Here is a 16,970-nt window from a genome sequence, read left to right as displayed (position 1 = left end):
CTAAATGAGACCAGAACAATAGTGCTTTAAAAACCACGGCAGAATTTTGTTTTAATTTCATTTACTTACAGTAAACCAGAGAATTAAGTTCCTTAAATTCGCTTCTAATTCAGTGTTATGGGCTCTTTCCCTATGGTTCAATACCACGAATGCTATTTTACCTTTTAGGACTCTCAGAATTCTTTCAGAAGCTAGTTATGGAATTCTTTTCCTCTTAAACATCTCCTAGCAGCTATCATTTCATAACTTATTTCCTTTGCATTTGATAACGACCAGATTTGAAAACTGACAAATGCAAGTGCTTTGCTATTCAAAGAGGAGGAGCCCTTTGGAATTTCTATGTAATAAGAAAATCCTCTCCAACTGGCATGCCTTGAGACGACTCCATGACAATAACACAAAAGTTATACAGACAAATTGTTCATTCTTGCAGTCATATATTCATCCTATGCCATGTAAGCACCAACCAGGTGTGAAGTATTTTGCTAGGCTGACTTGGCCCTTGCTCTCATAGAGTTTATGGTTTAAGTGGGAAGAGAGAGATTTCATAAGTAATTACAAAACTAAATTTAATTACAAAGTATGATTAATACTTTGATGCAAAAATATAGGTGCAATGAGAATGTATCACAATGGGTTTATCTTAATTTTTGGGAATCATGGAGTAATGTCCACGTCAGTTCCATTCACTGAGGCATTGCACTGTGAACAATGACCAGGCATGAGCAGAAATATCATGGTTCCATTTTGGGTAATCTAGATTTGAGACGATCAAACAGGGAAGTTGAATAAACACTTGGATATATGGAGAAGTCTGAATTAAAGATATAAATTTAAGAATTCTTGGCCATTTGATGATAAACTAGAAGTGAAAATGAACATACAGTTAAAAAGGAAAGAGGGCCCATAACTGAATCCTGAAGAATTCCAGCACTAAAGGTTCAGGAGAGGAGGTAAATTGACAAAGGAGATTGAGGAGTGGGCCAATGCCAAAGGCACATTTACCTAGAAACTAACAAAGTTTAATATTCTGGATCCTATTCTCACTTGGGAGGAGCCCTAGCAATGTGTTTACATGGTCATATATTTCTAGAGAATTTTCAAAAGAAAAATATTTTGGTTTTTCTTTTCTTAAACAAAGACCCAAATTGTATAAGCTTCCGGGCCCACATATCTGCACCTAAGAGGAAGGAGCAAAACCAGGAGAGTGTGAGTGCATGCAATTAGAGGTGGCTGGTGTGGGGAGGACTCTAAGAAGAGAGTATTCAACAGCTGTGAATGCATCAAGAGGACTAGGAATATGAAAAGAGAAATACATCCGAGTATATATAGTGGACGGCCATTGGTGTCTCTAGCAAGAGCCAGGTCAGTATAGTGATGGGGCAAGAAGTCAGGATCTAGCTGGTTGGTAAGTTCAACCAGTTTAGGTTAAATTTCTTAATTTAACCTTGAAGTGGAAAAGAACGGTAGCTGGAGAGATGAGCTGAGGAGGAAGGCCTTTTCTTTTCCTTCCTTCCTCTTTTTCTTCCCTCTCCCTTCCCTCTTTCTTTTTCTTTCTCTCGAATATTGAGAGACTCAAGATGCTGATGGAAGGTTACACAAGGGGGATGTGTTGAAGATACAAGGAAAGGTACACAAGGTTACTCAAGACAGAGATGTGTTGAACATACAAGGAAAAGATAAACTGGGATTAGCTTTCCCTCCATCCTAATTCCACTTTCATTTTCCAAGTATGCAGAGGTGATGAATATCCATAGACTGATGAAATCTAGTCAGTGTTTTTATTTCCCTGGTGGACAACTCTACACTGATTCATTTTTGTGAAAGCATGTGGGGCCTCAGGCTGATAGCACTCTCTCCACCCAGGGCACTGAGCTCACTACTCAACTCCTATCAGCTGGCAAATTACTTACTTTGCAGCTTTCGGAAATTATCTATTTAAAAGCTGAAATTTGTTTCCCTATGAAGCCTTGTGTATTTTATACAAGGCCTTTACCCTTAAATATTTGGTGAATGCAAACTAATTTTTTTCAGTTGACAAAACAAAACAAAACAAAAAAACAAGTCTGCCAATAGTACTTTTATTCAGAATATTAAAATAAATTATTTTAAATATTTTAAATTGGACTTCTGAGTATCCCTTGATCGTATACTCTATTAGACATATGTATTGAAAAAGGAAGCAATATTTTTACGGATAAAAAACAAAAAAACAACCGTAGGACTCCCACATTTTAGAAAGATAGTCTTAAATGGCACAAAACAGAAATGACTATCTGTTCTTCCTGGCACCATGAAACTCTGGACACCTCCATGTTTGCTGATTTTTTGTCTTTTAATTGGATCATCAGTAAGAATGCACACCTGATGTGTTAAAAGTAACTTAGAAAGTGAGATTACTCCCACATCCCCATGCTATTCATTAAAGTGCTTCCCATCACCATCCTATGCCACTTAATAAGCTACCCACGCAGAAGGCAGCCCAGGGCAGTGCACCTACACACCTGAAAAACTATAACTAGAAATAGAGGTTACCAGTTCCCGCAGGTTGCCAGATTCAGCAATAAAATCACAGGATTCCTAGTTAAATTTGAATTGCAGATAAACAACGATGAGTGTATGTCCCCAACACTGATGGGGTATATTTGCACTAAAACATTATTCCTTTCTTTTCTGAAAGTCACATTTAACTGGGCGTCCTGTCATTTATCTGACAACCTCACGACAGTCCACCGGCCACATCCCAGGCCGAGCGGCCGGGCGAGGACGAATTTAAAACCCAGGACCTGCAGGCTGAGCCGCGCCCCCTGATTGGCCGAGGCGCGCCCGCCGGTCGCCGGCGTCACGGCAGCCCCGCAGTCCCGGCCCCGCCACCGCCTCCACCGCAGCCCGGGTCGGCGCAAGTGCGGCGCGCGCCGAGGGAGGGGCGCGGCGGAGCGCGAGGCTGGCGTCCGGCCGCCGGCGGGATTAAGTTTCTTCGTCACGCGTGAGTGTCTGTGCGCGTTCACGCCGAAGCTCCTGGCCGGGCCGTTACTTCAGGAGAGAAGAGCGAGCCTGGGCGAGGCGGCCATCCCGAGTCCCTGGCGGCCTCGGCTCCCCCGCCCTCCGCCCCTCTCGCGTCCTGGCCCGGGACGGCCGCCGCCAGCTGGGTAAGCGGCGCTGGGGCCCGGGCCGGGAGACCGGAGCGCGCCCCCGCGCCTTGCGCGCGCGCCGGCCGGGAAGGTGCACGGCGCGCGCGGGGCGGGCGGGCGACGGGCGGCGGGCCGGGTGCGCTCGCCCCACCCCACGCGGCTGCCGGGCATCTGCTGCTCTCCGGCTTCTCCAAAGGATGGGGTCTGGAAGTTTCCTTGGCTTCTCGCACGCCCTCCCCCCGCCGATCGCAGTCGTAGTTCTTTCAGCCATCCCGTCCCACCCTCCTCTTTTGCTCTCGCTTACTCTAAATGGATTAAAAGTTTTTTCTTTTCCTTCTCCTGAAGGGGCATCGTCGTGGTGCCGAGAAGGGGGAGCCTGGGGACCCGGAGCGTAGGCCGAGCCCTCCGGCGAGCAGGAGCCTGTTGCTCTGCGCTGCTGGGGCCGTGCCCCGGGACGGACGCCCTCTCCACCGTTACGCACCGGGCTGTGCGGGGTGAGGGGCGGGGAGAAGCGTTCCCAGACTGGCGTCTGTCGCCTTGGCAACCGGGGGCCCCCAGGCGAACCGCTAATTGGTACCGGTTTCCCGCATCACCCCGTGGCGCCCGTGACCTTTCATCCGCTGCTCCCGTTGGTGGGAGCATTTTGCTCTCGCCTCCCCCTCAATCCTCTCCGCGCCGCTGGGCGCCTTTGTCTGCGATTTCGCAGCCCGGGGATGCCGGGTGTTCCTGGGGAAGAGACGTTTGGGAGACGATCTGTGTCTTGGGAGCCGTGCGTGTGTCTGATGGTGCAAATTTTTGCTTGCATTCTTTGCAGAGGCACAAAGGCCGGCCTATTCTTTCCTGCGATCACATGGAAATTCTAGCTGAGACTGCAGAGTGGGGGTGGCGGGAGAGAAGTGGCGCCCGCTGTGTCGCAGCTGGGAGCGAGTAGGGGATGGCGGGGCGTCTCTATCCCTCCCCGCGGATGGGGCTGTGGAGGTTGCTCTGCTTTGGAAGACCCGGCAATGGGTGCTGAGAGCTTTGGTGGGGCGGGGGGTGCGGGTGGAGGGGTAGTGTTTCCTCGGCGGCATCAGATAAGGGGACCAGCCTAGAAGGAAAACCCGTCCATGTTCTTTTGACGTCAGGAGGGGAAGACGCTGTAAAGTGACCAGACCTTGTCTCACCCTGCCCTGGTAGACGGCTGTAGTGTAAACAACACCTTTGTGTTCTGTAGACATTCCTCATTTAGGTTACCTTTTATAGCATAAGTAACACCCAATCTGAAAACTAAGGAGGAGGTGATGGTTCGGTTTTTTTTTTTTTTTTTGCATGTTGAATTTGGTTATAGATGATTACGACGAACTTTTTGTAAGGGTAGAATCATCTAAATTTGTAAAATATATGTTTTAGCGCCTGATAGAATTTCAGTAAAAAATTGCACTTAAAAACTTAACAAAACTTGAAGTTCCTTGTCTTGAACTTTTAATACAATACGTAGCTGTGCCCTTGCGTGTTACTTAGGCAAAGCTAGTTTCTGGGACCCCTTGGCTCTTCTCCACTCCACTTCCCTACCTCATCTGCGAAAATAAAGAAAACTGCTGAAGATTATTCTCAACATATTACTAATAGATTGTATGTGTACCGTATGTTCCTTTTCTTTCATTGGATCCTTTCTCTATTTCTTTTTTTATTTCCCTTCTCTTATTTCTGGTTTTCTTTCTCCCTTAACCGCCCCCCTCTTTCCCCCGCCCCTAAACCTGATGGTTGTGGCATGGGAAGGAAGAGATGTTTAGTCAGTTTTAATGTGCTTCAAATTCCTATAACATAGACATTGCCCCGTTTGGTCTTAAAGACGTCTTTACATTTCAGATGCCTTTTAAATGCACATAACAATGAGAAAGTAGAGGCTGTCCCCAGAGTTTACTAGTCTCTGCAAGTTGCAGGTGTTTGGAGAGATTCTTGGAAATCATTGAAATGTAATTTTACATTGATTCAGGCGAGTTGAGCACTTTGAATATTTAACTGCTGGGGTTGAGAAACTCTGCTGTACAAATGAGCAAAAAGTGGACCCATTGTCTAGAATTAGTATTAAGGGATTTAGAAGCTGGCACGGAATAATGAAGTGCCTGCAAGTTAACTGTCCTGAGTTGGAGGCAGATTATTTCCTCCAGATTACATCCCAAATCTTACATCATAGACTTGACTCTGTCAGGTTGAGTAGGAGGTTGGCTCCATTTTGTATAATTGTAATATGCATAAAGTATCCCGTGAATTTCATAAAATATCTTGAGGCAAAATTGACTTATTGGACCAGAAATGACCCCAGACATGCTAGAGTAAACAACACATCTGCCAGGAAATGATCCTACTTTTTAAAATGAAGTAGATGACTTCCCAGTGAATTTAGGTTTGCTTGATGGTGCATGTGAATAATGATGTTTCCCAAATAGTTATATGGACTTTTAAAATAGACATTTGGCCTAAAGTAGGATTTCATTTGATACAATTACATTGTTACATACATATCAAACTCATATTTTAACAAGAAAAGTTTTATTTTCTCTTGTAAATTAGTGTCATGGGGAGCATTTATATAAATACAATTGGTAAATGATGTTTAGGATGGTAAAATTGATATATTACAATTAAATAATTTTACTTGGGTTCCATGTGGGGAATAAGAATAATGAGATAACTACTTCTAGATAAGGGAAACCAATGCTAAGTAACTCATTGTTTCCTTGTGAAATATTTCCAGAGAAAATCTGAAGTAGTTATTAATTTAGTAGATTGTAATAGATGGATTAGGAGGTACAGGTGTCCCTCAGTATCAGTGGGGAATTGGTTCCAGGACCCCCCATGGTTACCAAAATCCAAGGATGTTCAGGTCCCTTATATAAAATGGCATATATAATATTTACATATAACCTACACACATCCTCCTATATACTTTAAATCATGTCTAGATTACTTATAATTCGTAGTACAATGTAAATGCTATGTAAATAGTTGTTATACTGTGTTGTTTTTTAATTTGATTATTTTTTATTGTTGTATTGTTATTTATGATCCATGTTTGGTTGAATCTGTGGTTGCATAACCGTTGGATAAAGAGGGCTGACTATGTGTTGTATTGGGTTAGGCACTGGGGAGAACACAAAATAAATATGGTATAAGGTACTGCTCCAGAAGCTTACTGTCTTAGTTGGAAAAATAGACACATGGGGGAAAGAATATAAAAGTTTTACACATAGTAAAAGTTACAGGGATTCTAAGAAAGTAGATTAATGTAGGGGGCTTGCTGGCTTCATTGAAGTTCATAAACAAGAAACAGAAGGGGCTTTTGTCTTTAGAATAAGGTGAGGGAAATGAAGGGGTTTGGGTGTGATGTACAGCTTAAGTCAGTGGTTTTGCAAGGAGAATCGACATAATGTAGAGGAAGAGGCTGGGATATGGGTGGGCCGCTAGAACTGAAATGGATTTTGTATCTTTCTAGAGTGGAGTAGATAGATGGTTTGTGCCAAGGGGAAAAGTTTGGATGGAGAAGGGCAAGTGATGGAGAATAATGGAAGTATAGGCTAAGATTTGGTTTTATCCTCTTGGAAGTTTCCACTTTCTATAACCTGTTCCTCGTTTGCATCTGAAGCCTCATCAAAAGAACCTTTAATGTCTGCATATCTACCAACAGTCTCTTCAAAGCAAAGTAGGCTTTTTCTAACATGCACCTCAAAACTCTTCCAGCCTCTATTCCCCAGTTCCAAAGCCGCTTCCATATTTTTAGTTATTTGTTACAGCAGCACCCTATTTCTCAGTACCAAAACATGTATTAGTTTGCTAGGGCTGCCCTACAGAGTACCACAGAGTGGTTGGCTGAAACAGCAGGAGTTTATTTCCTCTCAGTTCTGGAGGCTGGAAGTCTAAAATCAGGCTGTCACTGGGGTTAGTTTCTACTGAGGCATCTCTCCTTGGCTTGTAGATGGCTGTCTCCTCCCTGTTTCTTCACATGTCTTCCCTGTGTGTGTTTGTGGCCTAATCTCTTTTTATGAGGACACCAGCCATATTGGATTAGGGCCTACCCCAGTGACTTCGTTTAATCTTAAAAGAGGCATCTTTAAAGACACTGACCCCATATACAGTCACATTCTGAGGTACGTGGGATTAGGATTTCACGTGAATTTTGGGGGAACACAGAGTTCCTGAACAGACCTGGAATGTAAGCTGGCCAGACCCTGAAGAGTGGGCTGGTTTAGGGAAAGGGAGGGAGGAAGCTATGTGGTAGGAGGCTGTTGTGGTAGGCTAGGCTAAGCATTATTGTGGTAATTTGATGTTTGGGAAGAACAGGAAACTGCTATTTGAGGAAAAAGGTATTTTATCTTTGGCCTGAGGCCACTTGTTTTCTTCCTCTCAGTGTTCACAGGGAGATTGTGCCTCTTATAGGTCTTACTTGTGTGAGCAGAGCATCAGTTTTCTTTTAAAGTGTTTCGTAAAAGCATTCTTCATTTTTCTTAAAATATTGCTTCTAATATGTCTTAAAAATAGTAAAACATTAAATTCAGTAAAGATGACATGTTAGTGTTATAAATATCTCATGATGGTTTTTGAGTCTGATTAAAACAAAATGTATTCTTTACATTTGTCTAAAAACTGTATGTCCTGTGTGTGTTATGTGAGTTAATACTTGGTATAATCTGTTTTCTACAGAAATTTCTTCCCCTTTTTGAAAAAATACATGATTAATAAGGAAATTTCTATCACATATAATAAAATAAAAACTTTTTTTTTAAGTGTTGTAGTTGTACTTGTTGAGTTAGAGAAACGTCAAAGAAAACATTAGAAAACATTCATCCAAATCTGGCCAGCTGAGTTTAAAAAAAAGTAAAATGTGACAAATTCTTGCTTTATTTCTGTTTGTTTGCCAGTGCCGGTTAAATTTGTTTGGTTTAGAGAATTCTTATCTTTATACTCCCTTTAGTTTTATTTATGTCTGTGAAAGCAACATTTATTGTTATTCTCTTATCTTCAGATCTAAGATACAATAAATAAATACATGAGGGGGAAGTAAAAAAGGAAACACTTGTAAAAAAAAAAAAAAACAAACATCAGCTACAAAAAACAATCTTAACAAAAACCTATTTAGGTTGGGTTGACAGTGTAATATTGGTAGTATGAATAAGTTATGGTATACTTTACCATTTACTCTATAAGATGATTAGTAACTTTTTTTGATTTTTAAAAATTTATTTTTAATTGTGCATATTTGTAGGGTACAATGTGTTGTCTCAATATATGCATATGTTTTACAGTGAAACACTTAGGGTAGATAGCATATTCTTCACCTGAACACTTATCTTTTTTTTTTTTTTTTTGTGGCGATTACAGTCAAGATCATCTTTTCCAGCTTTTTAGAAATATACAGTACAATATAATTAGCTATAGTCGGGGTAGAGCACCAGAACATATCCTTCCTATCTACCTGTAACTTTGTACCTGGGTAACTTTTTTTGATGACCAAAAAGCACATTTTAAAAAATATGGAAGATATTGACAAGCACAAAGAAGTTAAAAAAACTTGTCTATAATTCTATCACCCAGATACGACCCTCATGGAAACCCCCCACGTTTTTTAGAAATGAGAATCCTTAAATTATTTTGAAATAACAAATAAATAAATAGAGCTACTGATAAATAGATTTCACTGATTGCTTTTTTTCTCGGTGAGGATTATTCGGTGTGAGATTATTAAACATCTGTACATTTTGAATTGACATTTGTTTGAACCAATGTCTCTTGACTCTTTTGAGGACGTATAATATGGTTAACTACCATGTGGCACATGGGACACTGGTGGAGAATGTATTTTTAAAAATCTTGATCTCTGCTTAAAATTAAACATTGAATAGTCCTATTATTTTCAAAATAACCTTATGTTATTACAATCAGGTGGCCCCTAGGATGCCTTGCTTCAGGGAACTAGCTATAGAAAATGGTCCTGGGAATCTGTCATTCTGTGCTCTTAAGACATCACTAACCTAACAAAACCATCATGATAGAATCATAAAGATTAAAGATTATTCTACAATTTAAAAAATCATCTGAGTTATACAGGGTATGCTTAAGTTCTCTTACACCTTGCTAGGCCCCTGTCTTAGTCCATTTGGGTTGCTATAAAGAAATACCATAGACTGGGTGGCTTATAAGCAACAGACATTTATTTCTCATAGTTCTGGAGGCTGGGAAGTCAAAGATCAAGGTGCTGGCAGATTAGGAGTCTGGTGAGGGCCACAGTTTCCTGGTTCTTGCTGTGTCTTCACATGGTGGAAGGGTCAAGGCAGCTCTCTGGGGCTTCTTGTGTAAGGGTACTATTCCTATGCATGAGGGCTCTGCCCTCTTGACCAAAATCACCTCCCCAAATCCCATCCAAATACCATCACCTCAGGGGTTAGGATTTCAACATATGAATTTGTGGGTGCCATGAACATTCTGACCATAGCAGCCCCATTAATAGGCCCTGCTTTAAGGCATTATTAGTTAATGTTCATAAAGTTTAGGTATCCCCCCCACCCCCATGTCTTTCAAGGATATTTCATTTTAATAAGTCAGGCATGAAGTCCGCCTCTGCAGTATGTTCATTTTCCACTTTAATACTGGAGGGGTCTCAACTATAGGGTTCAATGAAGTGTTGCCCAATTCCCTTCGCCTTCCCCACCACATTTGTGGTTTTCCTGGAAGTAGTAAATGTAGTCATCCTATGCTGTCTTAGGAAAGTGTAACCTTGGAATGTCTCTTAATTCTGTTGTAATCTTCTGTATATATTATATATAGGATCAGGCTAAGTCACAAAGTATTTTAGATCTGTATTGTGTCTGAAGTAGGAAAACAAAAGAAGAAAGAGACTCTGGGCCTGGATCATAGCTCCATAGCTTACCCTATTGAAAAGTTGGGTGCTAAACTGAGGACATTTGGGCTCTACCCTTTTCTCAAAGAGAGGGGAGGGGCTGCTTATTATTATTATTTTTTGGTGGTAAATTTATAATTGACTTATAACTGCACACATTGAAAGTATACAGTTTGTTGAATTTTGGCCCATGTGAAACCATCCCATGATCAAGATAGTGAACATAACCATCACCCACAAAGGATTCCTCATACCCCTTTTGTAATCTTTTCCTACCTTCCCCACCTACCCGTCTCCCATCTCCAAGTAACCACTGATCTGCCTTCTGTCACTATAGACTAGTTTGCATTTTCTGTAGCTTTAAATAAATGGAATCCTACAGTATGTTCCCTATTTTTGTCTGACTTTTTCATTATGTAATTATTTTGAGATTTCATCTGTGTTGCCTGTATTCATAGTTTGGTACTGTTTATTGCCGAGTACTAGTCCATTGTATGGATATACCATTTAGGAGTTTTTTAGTAGTTGAGAATGCTCCTGTATTTTGTCCATTGTCTTGTAATGTATTCTCTCTTTGTTTCCTGGGGGAGGAAAAACTTTACCTTCTTAGGTTTTATAGCTGAGGTCTGTGAATTAAACTGACAGAAGACAGATTAACAGGAGAAAAAGGTATACAAATTTAATTGATGTTTTTAATTTTACATGCATGGGGGCTACACAAAAAAATGAAAACCGAGAGAAGTGGTTAAACCAGGGGCTTATGTACCATTTTCACAATGAGTTGTTCTGCTCTTACTGGTATGGGGGAGGGGAACATCTTTACAAATGGAAATTTATTTCACATTTTTAAAGGAATGTTTATGCCCTGTTTAAGATGGAAAGGGGGAGGGCAGAGAGTGTTCCTGGGTCTTCTGCTTGTCTGTTGCCTTCAGGACAAAATAATCCTTATGCTAAGTGGCATATTTAGGAGTGGTATATTTTGATCCCTTCAGTTTCAACTGTGTGTGACAGACTTTTGTATTTGACAGTGTTTCTCAGTTTTCTTAAATTCATGCCCCCTTTGGATAAACAGAATTTAAATATCCTTATTTAATGTTACTTGAAGTTTCAAAATATGTAAAAAGGACTACTGGCAATTGTAAAATAAAGAGATTTATGAATGTTTAATCTTTAAAGATACCAGGTTAAAGATTAAGTAAAAAGCAAAACCAAACTCATGAGTATTGAGGCTTTCCATAAGCCTCTGTATCTTACCTAGTGAAGTGCTAAGCATAGCAAAATCAGTTTCAGTATTGAACCCAATGCTTTTTTTTTTTTTTTTTTCCCCCCTGACTGGTAAGGGGATTGCAGCCCTCAGCATGGTGTTGTCTGCACCACGCTCAGCCAGTGAGTGCACTGGCCATCCCTATATAGGATCTGAACCTGCGGCCTCGGCGCTACCAGCACCACACTCTCCCAAGTGAGCCACGGGGCCAAATATTCCTTACCACTTGCATATTTTTAGTAGTTATCATTTTTGTTATATTTATGTATCACTCCTTGTGACAAATTTATACAACAATCATATGGTGAATTAGATAACGAAGGAGAAATTTGGTACCTGGATTTCCAGATAATTTCTATTCTGTATATGTTACAACTAAGGTCATCAAACATACCAAGAATTGAAGAGGGTATGATCTGGAAGTCTAGATCATTCAAGATCAGCCCTGTTCAATAGAAATATATTGGGAGCCACATATGTTATTTAAAATTATCTATAGCGTACAGTAAAAGAAAAAAGCAGAAGTAGGTGAAATTAATTTTAATAATATATTTTATTTAAACCAGTTTCTCCACAATATCATTTCAATTGTAATCAATATAAAAATTATGGAGATATTTTATTTTTCTCTGAAAGAATTTGAAAGAATTCTTCACTTACAGCACATCTCATTTAGAACTAGCCACATTTCAAGTGCTGAATTGCTATGTATGGCTGGTGGCTACCACATTGGTCAGTACAGCTCTAGATGATGCATCTAAGCTGTAAGGGCAGATGAAATCAGGAAAAGAAAAGTCTTCATTATATTGTGAAAACATGTTTATGCTAGCTGGATCCACTCATCCTTTTTTGGGTTCACGTTTAATGTTTATATGTTTGTGTCTACTTTCTGTTCACTTAATTGAAGTTAAGTGACAAACAAACAAAAATAAAACCATTTAAGGCAGATTTGCTCTCTGGATTACAAAAGTAAAAGTTGTTTAATCATTCTAATATTAACATTTATTCCTTTCAGTACCAAAGTAAAATGCAGTTAAGAATGGAGTTAAATAGTAGATGAGTTAAGAAGCAAACAGTCATGTTTACTGAAAGAGGATAAGACCTTTTAAAATGTTTTCAGAGAGAAAATATTGTTTGTCAAGATGGCCCTGGTGAGTCCTACAGAATTACATATGGTAACAAAATAATGTAGCTTGTTATATTACCTGCGAATTAGTAATTTGGGGATTGAATTGTTCTATGCTTATTTGTCTTATGTGGCTAAGGTTTGTATTCAGAGGGGTTCATATTAATTTGGATTTCTTAGTGCAGATTTCCCTTATCTAAGCTACTTGGAATCTTGCCAGCAAGATGGAAATCCTCATCTCTTGCTCACTTTCCTTAGTGTATTCTCAGCAATGTAGGCTACCACTGACAAGCTTATCAGCAGATTTAGACAGTTACATCTCTGCTGTCAGGAATACAGGGTTTTCTCTAGCAATTCTGTAGTATGGAGTATGAAAAACACTGCTTCTATTATTGTGGATAAATTTTATTTTCTTCTTGGGTGTATGCATATTCAATTAACAGAATATCCAAAGGTAAATTTGTTTTGGTTTAGTATGGAGGTCAATAAGAGAGGATCATGGCAGATTTTATATTTTTTGGATATATTCTGTTCTATATCTGTAGAATTTGTTTTGTCTTGAAGCTTGCAGGAATATTATTAATTCAAGTAGTATTTTTAATTTAGGCCACAGATGATTGTTTGATACCTATTTAAAGTATTTTGATCTTTTCCTATATTTAATTCATATTCTCCAGGATCCCAGCCTCAATTCTCCCTCTTGTTAATCTGTGCCTTCTTCCTGATTAATCTCCTTTATCTTCATCAAAAATTTAGAGACCAGTGATTCCCTACTTTTATATCTCCAAGTTCTTTTTTCCTTAGATCCACATGTGTAACTGGTTCATTCTTTCAGCATATATTTATTGAGTCTCAGCCACTATTTCTGGTGCTGGTGATGTAGCTCTAAGAGGAAAAGGAAACAACAACAAAACAAGAAAAATTTTTACCTTTGTGAAATTAAAATTCTATTTCCTATATTCTAGAGGCTTTTCAGTCAAACTCAGTATGTCTAAAAGGGATACATTTTCTACTCCTTCTTCTAAAAGCCTATGACATTTCTCTTTCTGCTGTTCTTTCAGTTAAACGTTGTTACAGTATTTCTAGTTTCCCAGATCAAAAACATTGGGAGTGTCAACCTTTATTACTGTCATTCACTCATTTTCCTTGTACCCAACTCTCATCTAGTAGTTGGTCTGTATCTCCTCTTTTTTCTTATCATTGTCTTAATCTTGGCTCTCATTATTTTTCAGTTGGGCCGTTTTAATAACCCAACATCTGCTTGTACTGTCATTAGTTCTTTTCTCTCTTTGGTGAATTATTTACCCTATTGTCAGAATTATTTTTCCAGAAAGTTCATTTTAGTAGTTCCCCCGCTCTCTAATCCCCCTCCACAATGCCTCTACATGATCCACCATGCCTGCAGGGCAAAGTCCCAAGGAAGCCATGGAAACATTGCTCTCCTAGCTCCTGTCATTCTGAGCCAAGTACTTCAGTCTTACTGTCATAAATTCTCTGGGTTCTTTGTGGTTTCATTGCCTTAGCAGATGTCCATTCCTTAGCAAGAAGTGCTTTTTCCTTTCCTTGATCTTCCCCATACTCTCCTAATCTGCTCATCCTTCAAGTTGATTCATTTGTCACATCTCTTCCAAATTCTTCTGACTCCAGCCGGTAGTATTGGATTCCACCATACTCAGGATTTAGCTTATCACATTGCAGTGTGATTACTTACTGTTTTCCACTCAGAAGGTAGGTACCTGTCCTTACTCTTCTTTGCCATGTGTTTCAGTGACTGAGACAGATAAAGATTTTGGGGGGCCCAAAGTTTATGTAGTTCGGATGGGTCTCTTAAATAAAGATATCATAAAATTATGAATACAAAACTAGATATGAAAATAAATATTTATTTGAATGAGAATGGAATGATCTTGTGCAAGTATCTTCAGGCTAAGTCTTCCTGTGCCTCATGCCTAAGAAAATGTAAATGCTGAGTTAATACTTGCTGAAATAACGTAGTGATTTTTTGGGGGGTGTTTATTCATTTATACCTATATATCTAGATCTATATTTATAATTTTATTTTATTTTTTTTGCTGTTCTTAAAATTAAGAAACAATATCGATTAGCTATTCTGATGCTATTAGTGTTATTAATAATAATAATGTCTAATGCTTCTATAGCCCTTGCCATCTTCTAAACACTTTGGCATACTAATGGGATTCTGACAACTGAATTAGAAGGGAAGTGACTCAGACTTAATGACTCTTACTGTGTTTGGCTACTTGGTGAGTGAAAGAAAATAGAGGTGAAGTTTTTCCTTTGAGGTCAGATTTCATTTTGGTGGGGATGAAATGATTCAGTTCTTCCTGAACTCACCCTGCTCTTCCTCCTGTTAGCCTGGTGAATGCTAAGGAATTTTCTGAGGGTTTTCTAAATCATCTCGCTTCCACTCCATCTTTCTCTCTCTCTTCCTTTTCAGCTTCCTCACCTCATTATTTCTCCTTCCTTTCCTCCCCTGTTTGATTATCTGTGTCTTGTCATACATCAAACCTATTCCTCTCCATCTGTCTTCTCTGGTAGATAACTTAATTGTCAGTACTTTGACTGAGCTAAATTTTGGGATTTGCAGTTCTTGGGTTCATTTGTACTTCTTTGGAGTACTGTGGTGTGCAATTTTTGGGATCCTGAACAGCACAGAAAGTAAATATAGTACACATAATACAGCAGTGGGAAAGGAGATGTCATAAAGCTATGTACTTTACTGCATAGGTAAGACTGGGTGTAATTTGTAATTCCCAACCCAGAAATGATCAATTTTTATTTGCATTAAGGAGTTACTGATTTAGTAAGCCTAGTTAATCTGATGGCAGTTGGAAACAGCAAAATAGAGATGTTAGTGTATAGACACTAATAAAACACAAAATAATAATAGCAGTAGCTTATTACTTCCAGGCATTTTGTATATGTTATTTTAATGCCCACTTTACAAAGAGGAAAGAGCAGCTCAGAGATCTCCCAACTAGTAAAATGATAGTGTTTTTTCAAGAGAACTTTATAAAGCAGGCTGGGAACTGTGAAAGTACAGCTGCCTGAGGCTACATAATCTGCAGGTAAATAACTATTTTCTTTCTTGCATCATCATCATCATCATCATTATTATTATTATTATTATTAGAGCACAGAACTGTGATTTGGTACAAAGGGATTTGACTTTGATGCCAGTCAGACTTGATTGGGTTTAAATGGTAGCTCTATTACTTAAAAGATTCATGAATGTAGGAGTAAACTCTATCTTTCTGAGCCTCAATTTTCTTATCTGAAAATGGGGGTATCTAATATAGAGCTACTGAATATGTGTAAAGCAGGGGATATAAACAGGAATATATGAAAACTATTTCATAAGCAAATGGTTTCATTTCAAACAGTAAAAATGGTACCAGTTTTGTTGCTTAAGAAATTAACGGATGGAGACTATTTTATTCTCTGGAAAAGTCATTATTATACTAGATGCAATAGCAACCAATTCTGAAAAGCAACTTTATTATTAGTTGTTACTGAAGAACTCTTTTTAAAGAGCCCCAAATACCAGATTGTTGCTTTAATTTATGGATTACAACCAAGCCTACATTGTAGATATTTCAATGATGAATATATATTTGGAAAGTTTTACCTCTTGAAGGGAGTATTTGGTGGTGGATTTGTGCCTGAGGAATAAAGTTGCTTTTTTAAATCAGCAAAATGACATGGAAAGTAAATAGTTTGTTACCTAGGGAGTCTGGTCAGTATAGACTGGCCTAAGTCATTCCAATCTAATTGAATAAGGCTTTTAAGGCTTCTTCTTTCTTAATTCTGTCTTCCTTCTCCCTTTCTGGCCCAAATCCTCTTATAGCTGATGAGATTACTTGTGGCTGAAATTGTTCAGATAATTATGGATGTTTTATTATATAGACTTTTCAGCACCTACAGAATAATGGCTGTTGAAATACAACTGCTTAATAAAAAGTCTGAGTTGGGCGATCTTGAGAAAGTTATTCATCTCTTTTACCCCCTACTTTCATATCTGTAAAATATTTACAAGTTATGTTTTGGAAATATAAAGGCTCACAACATTTTTTACATTTTCAAATAATTAGTCATTGATAATTGCAAAAATAAAAAGTTTGATTTATCCTGCCAGCTGAATTTAAGGGTTCTGAATTGCTCCATGAAAAGTATTGCAAAGAATGGGCTCAGAGAGAGTGAGAGAGCATGATCGCTGCAAGCCCTTCTCAGTACGTGTATGCTACTTCTCTATTCAGAGCTGGAACTAGACCAATGTGGGATGCAACCTACTAGTAACCACAAGCATCGTATAGGAGAGAAAAATAGGCACATTAAATATCACTCCAATATGCTGTTTTCTTCCCAGAGGATTTCTGATCAGAAATTTGAGCCTGCTCTTTCCTGAGTAGTTTGTAAACTTCATCTTTATTCCTACCCAAATTCAGCAAAGGGAAATCATGAAAGCCACAAACTGAATTTAGGAGGTGCTGATTGATGGGGCAGGATAAAAATATCTAATTATGTATAGTACTTACACCTCAATTAGGTGATGTG

General features: G+C 39.1%; 1 protein-coding gene across 6 annotated transcripts in view; it reads left to right on the top strand.

Annotated features, from left to right (window-relative positions):
* The first annotated feature begins 2,874 nt into the window (after positions 1 to 2,874).
* Positions 2,875 to 16,970, top strand: part of MPDZ (multiple PDZ domain crumbs cell polarity complex component) — a 170,578-nt gene continuing 156,482 nt past the window's right edge. For 5 of the 6 annotated variants that reach the window (XM_063080259.1, XM_063080262.1, XM_063080261.1 and 2 more), the window contains exon 1: positions 2,875 to 3,149. The gene's annotated coding sequence lies outside the window, so the exon portion shown is untranslated. The remainder of the gene's footprint in view (positions 3,150 to 16,970) is intronic. The other variant, XM_063080257.1, reaches the window with a different exon arrangement.

The sequence above is a fragment of the Cynocephalus volans genome, chromosome 16 (genome assembly GCF_027409185.1).
Source record: "Cynocephalus volans isolate mCynVol1 chromosome 16, mCynVol1.pri, whole genome shotgun sequence".
Taxonomy (NCBI): Eukaryota; Metazoa; Chordata; class Mammalia; order Dermoptera; family Cynocephalidae; genus Cynocephalus; species Cynocephalus volans.
Note: the sequence above shows the minus strand (reverse complement) of the source record. Positions and strands in the feature narration are given on the sequence as shown.